Source organism: Lynx rufus, unplaced genomic scaffold, assembly GCF_022079265.1.
Source record: "Lynx rufus isolate CCGP_SWC_20201006 ecotype Redwood Valley unplaced genomic scaffold, mLynRuf1.p SCAF_7, whole genome shotgun sequence".
NCBI lineage: Eukaryota > Metazoa > Chordata > Mammalia > Carnivora > Felidae > Lynx > Lynx rufus.
Genome location: NW_025814889.1, coordinates 121,227,025 through 121,235,068, shown reverse-complemented (window position 1 = coordinate 121,235,068; position 8,044 = coordinate 121,227,025). Strand labels below are relative to the sequence as shown.

Below are 8,044 nucleotides of genomic sequence, written 5' to 3'. Positions count from 1 at the left end.
TGATAGCCTCTCCTCCACCAACCACTCTACTCACTGCCAACAAGAGGTTGGGAAAATCTCAGTATCCAGGACACAAGGATATGCCCAGAACAGGTTTGGGAGCCAGACTGCCTGGCCTTGAGTACTGGGTCAACCAGTTCCTGGCTGTGTAACCTGGACGGGTTACTTTACCTCTTCCTCCTCTTGCCCTCCTGTATAACAAGGATAATAACTGCTACCTTCTATGGTTTTATGAAGATTAAGGAAACTAGTTCACAAATGAATAGCACCAGGCATTGTAGCAAACACTCACTGAGTTTTTCCTATCGTCATTTAACATTTTGGCACCTTAACGTAGTGCTGGTTATTGTTGTCGTTATTGTTTATTTTAGAGAGAGAACACTCAAGCAGGGGAGAGGGGGCAGAAGGGGAGAGGGAGAATATTAAAGCTGAGCACAGAGCCTGACATGGGGCTTTATCCCACAACCCATGGCTAGGATCATGACCTGAGCCAAAAATCAAGAGTTGGAGGCTCAACCGACTGAGCCACCCAGGAGCCCCATTCAGTGCTGCTTTTAATCATTGATTGGTAGGAAGTCCATCGTTTCAGTACAGATTGCAGATTTTTTTTTTAATGTTATCCATTTGAGAGAGCGCACATGTGCACAAGCAGGGGAGGGGCAGAGAGAGGGAGACAGAATCTAAAGAAGGTTCCAGGCTCCAAGATGGCAGCACAGAGCCCAACACAGGGCTCAATGCATGAACCGTGAGATCAGGAGCTGAGCCAAAATTGGACACTCAACTGACTGAGCCACCCAGGCACCCCCAGACTGCAAATTTTTAAAAGACATAGGTGTCTAAAAACACAGTTGGAAGAAGGCTACTAAATGTTTTCCTTAACAAGCAAAAGGCTCTTATCTCTATGATATCAGAATGGCAATCACACACACACACACACACACACACACCCCATCTACTAGCTGTCAGTAGTTTCACCCCTGGAGCGGCCACTAATAAGCACATGAGTATCCTGCTCATTTCTCTCTCACCCCTTTACTATATTCTAGGTACTACGTTAAGGCTTTTTATACGTATTATTTCATTTAACACTTAAAACAACATTTTAGTGGAGATTAGTACCATTTTCATTTTTCAGGTCAGGTACCTGTGATTTAAAGGACAAACAAGTTCCCCAAGGTCACACAATCTTGGATCTAGGAAGTGATCCCAGGTTTGATGATAAACACTGAACTCCCAAGCACTGTATCTACCCCACTGCCACACGTCATTTACACCCTGCTTCGATGAAGCATAGAAAAGAAGAATACAAGAGCTACATATTCACGTGCACATGGATCATTCTTAGAGGGCAGGGTTTCCGTCTGGGTCTATGGCCTCCTTCTGATCTCCAACTCACCTACGTTCTACACATCATTTTTAAGAATGCATTTCCAAAGGGTAATTACTTTCTGGAGGAAGGAAAATGATTTTATGTGAGAGGCTGCTATTTTAAGGTGTTTAGCTTTTCACTTAGAAGACCCAAACAAGCATTCTTTAAATGCAAATTTGAAAAGTGAGGCATTTTTATATACAATGATTTTTTAAATTGGAGAGGGGAGGAAGAGGAAGGTGGTGTAATCAGGCTTTGAACCGTATAGCCCTTTCTTAGACTACAACTCACTCTTTGCCTCAAAGCAGCACAAGAGGTACCCCACTCTCAGCCTATCAGAACTTTAGACCGAAATACAGCTTGGAGGAAACATTACACTGGATATTTTTTCTTTTTTATTTAATGTTTACTTATTTTGAGAGAGAGAGAGAGAGAGAGAGAGAGAGAGAGAGAGAGAGAGAGACGGAGACAGAGAGAGAGGGAGGGAGGGAGGGAGAGAGAGGCTCAGAGAAGGAGAGAAAGAATCCCAGGCAGGCTCTACACTGTCAGTGCACAGAGCCTGACGTGGGGCTCGATCTCACAGATTGAAATGTGAGATCATGACCTGAGCCAAAATCAAGAGTCCGAGTTGGGTTGTTTTTTTTTTTTTTTTTTTTTTTTTTTTGCTTGCTTGTTTTAATGAATTTGATACGATCTTTGGGTTTCAATTGCATTTCCCCTATAGGCAGGCAAATTAAAATTATTACTTACTTTTTCTTTTCACTTGTGAGATTGCCCGAAGAAAATTAGATTGATTTTGCTATAGTGAAAATGACAATTGACAATTTGAAAGTCAAAACTTTCTGTGTTCAAGTGGAAAACAGGCAGACAGGGGTCATCTCATTTTGGTTTGTATTTGACTAAGCATCATTGTGTGTGTGTGCAGTGTGGGGAAGGATGTGGTGTGCACGTGCACTTCCCAAATGTCACTTCAAGAATCATGTGTGCTCCAGCTCTATTTCCTATCAAGTATTTTCATCTGTTTGACTGTTTAACCTCTACTCACTAAGGAATAACTTAATCAAAAAACTCAATCTGTTTCAGGTGTTACCTTCTCCAGGGATATAATCTCAAGATGTTGATCTCTTTTTCTATTCAATTAGATATACCCTGTGACCTAAAAAATTATTGGGTTGCTCCAGTCTTTTCGTTATAAAATGTTGTTGGTGCAATTCAGCACACTCTTAAGGAGGTCAAGATTGAGAGATAATTTTCTTTGGGTTTAGTTTCTGGCTATTCTTAAGATTTCATTAAAATAGATCCTAGAGTTTAATGTTTTTGAATGTTATAATTATTTAACTTGCTTTTCTCAAACAAAGATTTTCTCAACTACTTTTATTAAGTAGCAACCACACAGGACAGAGGCAGTTCTGTTTTTCCAAGTCAGACTCTAGAAGAGCAGTTGGCAAACTTTCTATGAAGGGCCAGAGAGTAAATATTTTCTGCTCTGCAGACTATGCAGTTCTTTCTACAACTACTCAACTCTGCTATTGTAGCATGGAAATAGCCATAGATGATATAGAAACAAATTAGCAGGACTGGGCTCTTTTTTTTTTTTTTTCAGAGAGCAGGTGTATGGAAGCAAGTAGGGAAAGGGGCGGGGGGGGGGGGCAGATGGGGGGAGAGGGGGAGGGAGAGAAAGGGAGAGAGAGGGAGAGAATCTTAAGCAGGCTCCATGCTTAGCACAGAGCCTGACTTGGGGCTTGATCCCATGACCCTGGAATCGTGACCTAAGCCAAAATCAAGAGTCAGGCACTCAACCAACTGAGCCACCAGACAACCTAACATGACTGTGTTCTAGTAAAACTTTATTCACAAAACCAGGCAGTGATGCACGTGTGGCCCACAGGTCATAGTTTTCCAACCCTCCCTGGAGCATATCAAAAGGCTAAATTTCTCAGGGTTGCTGATCTTCTACCCAAATCCACAACATAGGTTGTTTAACAAATTTAGTGATTGGGATGCTATAATTATCCATATTGTATTTTATGCACTTGTCTGCATATCTGTGTTCTATTTCATAATGAAGTTTGGGGTTTTTTTGATTTTTGTTTTTTTTAAGTAAGTGATCAAGTGATCAGGAAGGTTGGTCAAGGTTTAGAAGGAGGATACAAAGGGAACTTTTCTGGATGGGTCAAAGATTTTTACAGAGACTGAGAAAGTTTGGAGTTGGACGAAACGCACTATTACACAGTCCAATCTTCTTCCCAATGGAGGAATTTCTTTTGCAACACCCCTGGCAGGTATTCAGTTAACCTCTGAGGGAAAATGTTTTGGGCTAGATTGGGAGGAAGGATTACCAATTTATAAAGCAAAACTGGTCCTCTCTATTTCATTCAATACATATGCTTATGGACACAAAAGCAAAGCCAAAAAAGCAAAAACAAACAAGTGGGACTACATCAAATTAAAAAGCTTCTGCACAGTAAAGCAAATTAGCAACAAAATGAAAAGGCAACCTGCAGAATGTGAGAAAGTATTTGCAAATTGTGTCAATAGCCAAAAAAAAAAAATCTGATTAAAAACTGAGATGAACTAAATAGACATTTTTTAAAAGACCTACAAACAGCTTATAGGGATATAATACTTGAAAAGGTTTTCAACATCACTAACTGGGGAAATTCAAATCAAAATGCAAATATCACCTCACCCTTGTTAGAATGGCTACATCAAGAAGATAAGAAGTGCTGGCAAGAATGTAGAGAAAAGGGAACCCTTGCGCACTGTTGGTAGAAATGTAAATTGGTACAGCCACTGTGGAAAACCGTATGGAAGTTCCTCAGAAAATTAGAAATAGAACTACCATATGATCCAGCAATCCTACTTCTGGGTATATATTCAAAGGAAATGAAAATAGGATATTGAAGAGATATCTGCACTCCCATGTTCACTGCAGCACTGTGTGTGTGTGTGTGTGTGTGTGTGTGTGTGTGTGTTTCCTCACACCAACAAGCAATTATCAGACACTAGCATGGTCTCCAAGATTTCAACTCAATTTAAGTCAATTTTGGCACTACCTACACCTGGAGATTACATCAGCTTCCACAGACAAAACAACTCAGCCCCACAAGACCATCCTCCACTTCAGGGGCCATTTGCAAGCCCAGGTTATTTATTACCTGTGCTTCTCAATCAACTAGCTAAGTGAAAATCAGATTTCCAAAACCCCCTCTCTGGATTTGATTAATTTGCTAGAACAGCTTACAGAACCCAGAGAAACATTTTACCTACTAGATCATTGGTTTATTACAAAAGGATAGAACTTGGGAACAGCCAGATGCAAGAGAAGTATAGAGCAAGACCTGGGGAAAGGGCAAAGAGCTTCCATGACCTCTCTAGGTACACCACTCTCCCATCAGCTCCATGGGTTCACCAACCTGGAGGCTCTCTGAACCCTGACCTTTTGGGGCTTCAGGGAGGTTTCATTACATAGCCATGACAATTAAGTCATTGTCCATTGGCAACTGATGAACCCTCCAGTTCCTCCTCCCTTCTGGGACTAAAAGTGCCAACCCTCTAATCACATGGTTAGCCCCACTGGCAACCAGCCCCCTTTCTAACCTGCTTAAGTCACCTCATTAACAAAAGAGCTTTATTGCATTTAGAAAATTCCAAGCATTTTAGGAGCTCTGTACCAGAAACAGGGACAAAAAGAAGCATTTCTTATTATAAATCATAATATATCTCACACACACACACACACACACACACACACACGCGAATATTATTCTGTAATACCTATGAAGGAAATTCTGCCATTTGCAACATGGACGACCTTGAGGACATTACGCTTAAGTGAGTAAGCCAGACAAAAAGACAAATACTGCATGGTGTCATTTATAAGTGGAATCTTAACCAAAAAAAAGAAAAAAAAAGTCAAACTCATAGAAACAGACTAGAAGAGGGGTATCTGGGGGAAATAGGAAGAGGTTGGTAAAAGGGTACAAACTTTCAAAAATAAATCTTCCTGTGCAATGACCAGGTTCCAATCATAAGGCTTGACCCTGTGAGAACACAAACATCCCTGACACTGTCAGTCCTGTAGGGAGCTCACCGTCTAATGAAAGAAATAAGACAGGATGCAAATAGTTACAACAGAAAGTAGAAGTAGTAGAAAGTTATTATGACTTAAAGATGACCACAGACAACCCAATTTAAGAATGAGGGAAGGGGGGCCCTGGGTGGCTCAGTCGGTTAAGTGTCTGACTTCAGCTCAGGTCATGATCTTGTGGTCCATGGGTTCGAGCCCCACGTCAGGCTCTGTGCTGACAGCTCAGAGCCTGGAGCCTGCTTCGGATTCTGTGTCTCCCTCTCTCTCTGCCCCTCCCCACTCGCACTCTGTCTCTCTCACTCTCAAAAATAAGTAAACATTAAAAAAATTGTTTTAATGAGGGAAGGATTTGAACAGGCACTCCACAGACCTAGGAAGAGATGCTCCATGTTATTAGTTACCACACAAGTACAAAGTAAAAACCACACTAAAAGGTACCATTTCACACCCACCAGACCAGCAAAACGTACAAGCCAGACACTCTCAGGGGCTGGCAAGGATATGGACAATGAGCACACGCAGGGCTATTGTGGGGATTGAATGAGTTGACATGAGTGCAGGCACGCAGTAAACTGTGTGACTTAGCCATCAGTCATCATCATCACGGTTGTTGAAATTATGTACAGATGGTCAAAGTGTAAATGGCTATAACCAATTTGGAAAACAATTTGGAAAACAATTTGGTCTTTAATATAGCCGAGCAGGTTTATACCCTATGGTCCAGCAATTCCACTCCTGGGTAGATCCCTAGAGAACCTCCTGCACCTGAACACATACAAAAGCAAATTCAGAAAATTCTTAATAGCCCCAAACTGGAATCACACAAGTGTCTGTAAATGGTGGAATAGAGATAGTAGGTATACTAATATAATGGAATACTACACAGGAGCAGATATAAAGGAACTACTCCTGTCCATAACACAGATGAATCTCCTCCAACTTACCTTCAGGTGGAAAAAGTCTAAAAAAATATACTGTTTGCTCCAGTTTAAATAAAATTTAATAAAAACAAAACTATGTGTAATGATTCATTCTAGTTATACTTGAATTTTAAGAAATACAACTTTTTAAAAGCTTTTTTAAACTAAACTATGTATAGTTTAGGGATATGAATATGTAATAAAACTATAAAATAAATCAAGAATATGAAAATTCCCAAATTTAGGAGAATGGTTACCTTTAATATGGGGGAGAGAAAAAAATAGGATAGGGGAGAGGCCACAAGAGCACTGAAAGGCAATATTTATGATCTTTTGTTTAAACCTCGTGGTGGAGCCCTTTCACGAAGATGGTGTCAAAGGCAAAGAAGGAAGCCCCTGCCCCTCCCTAAGCTGAAGCCAAAGCAAAGGCTTTGAAGGCCAAGAAAGCAGTGCTGAAAGGCATCCACAGTCATAAAAAAAAAAAAAAAGATCTGCATGTCACCTACATTCCAATGGCCCAAGACACTGCATCTCCGAAGGCAGCCCAGATATCCTCGAAAGAGTGCCCCCAGGAGAAACAAGCTTGACCACTATGCCATCATCAAGTTTCCCCGGACTATCGAGTCAGCCACAAAGAAAATAGAAGACAACAACACTTTTGTGTTCATTGTGTATGTCAAGGCCAACAAGCACCAGATCAAACAGGCTGTGAAGAAGCTCTAGGACATTGACCAAGTGGCCAAGGTCAACACTCTGATCGGGTCCGATGAAGAAAAGAAAGCATATGTTCGACTGGCTCCTGACTATGATGCTTTGGATGTTGCCAACAAAATTGGGATCATCTAAACTGAGTCCAGCTGGTTAAATCTAAGTTTTTTCAACATAAAAAAAAAATGATAATAAAAAAATAAGTAATTAAATAAATAAACCTTGTGGTGGATAAACAGGTGTTTGAAGCTGTGCCATCCTTTATCTTATGTACACTTTATATTTTATATCTCCTCAAAAATATTTTTAGGTCTACTCAACAATTAATATTTTTAAAAAATAATTAAAGGAGAAGGAGAGATTACTTCTGACTGGGAGGAACTGGAAAAGCTGGTCATCATGGCCACCAGGATTCTTCTTTCTTATCAGCCTAACTGGTTGATGGCATGGCCTTGGAATTCTGCAGCTGTATCAGGCTCCAAGGTGGGGGAGGGGGGTGGCCACCAGGGATCTACAATCAATTAGAGGCATGTCCTGGTCACAGGTCTCGAAGTGTCAATACCCCTGGAGGGTTTCTCACCCATGAATTGAGGTGTTCCTGGCCTAGAGTCACTCCATTATGCCACATGGTCTCCCTCAAATGCCATCTGTGTTTGACACTGAAAGAGATGCAGAGATTTGGGAGTGAAAGAACAGGGGTCAGGTAGAGAGGAAAGAATAGTACACATATTTAAAGAAAACCAAAGAGCATTTTGGTTTGGGGCCAAAATGTTAGTTCTAATTTAACCCATTCCTTTTCAATAGAGTCCACAGTGGGGAGAGTATTACAGAGTAAATCATATTGTAAGATCACTTAAATTTGGCTCTAAAATGTGTATTTTTAGAGATAAGCATATTCATGGGGCACCTGGGTGGCTCAGTCGGTTAAGCATCTGACTCTTGATTTTGGCCTCAGAT

General features: G+C 40.9%; 1 pseudogene; it reads left to right on the top strand.

The window, feature by feature from the left end:
* The first annotated feature begins 6,747 nt into the window (after positions 1-6,747).
* On the top strand, positions 6,748-7,236 carry LOC124502516 (60S ribosomal protein L23a-like; annotated as a pseudogene).
* Positions 7,237-8,044: the final 808 nt, after the last annotated feature.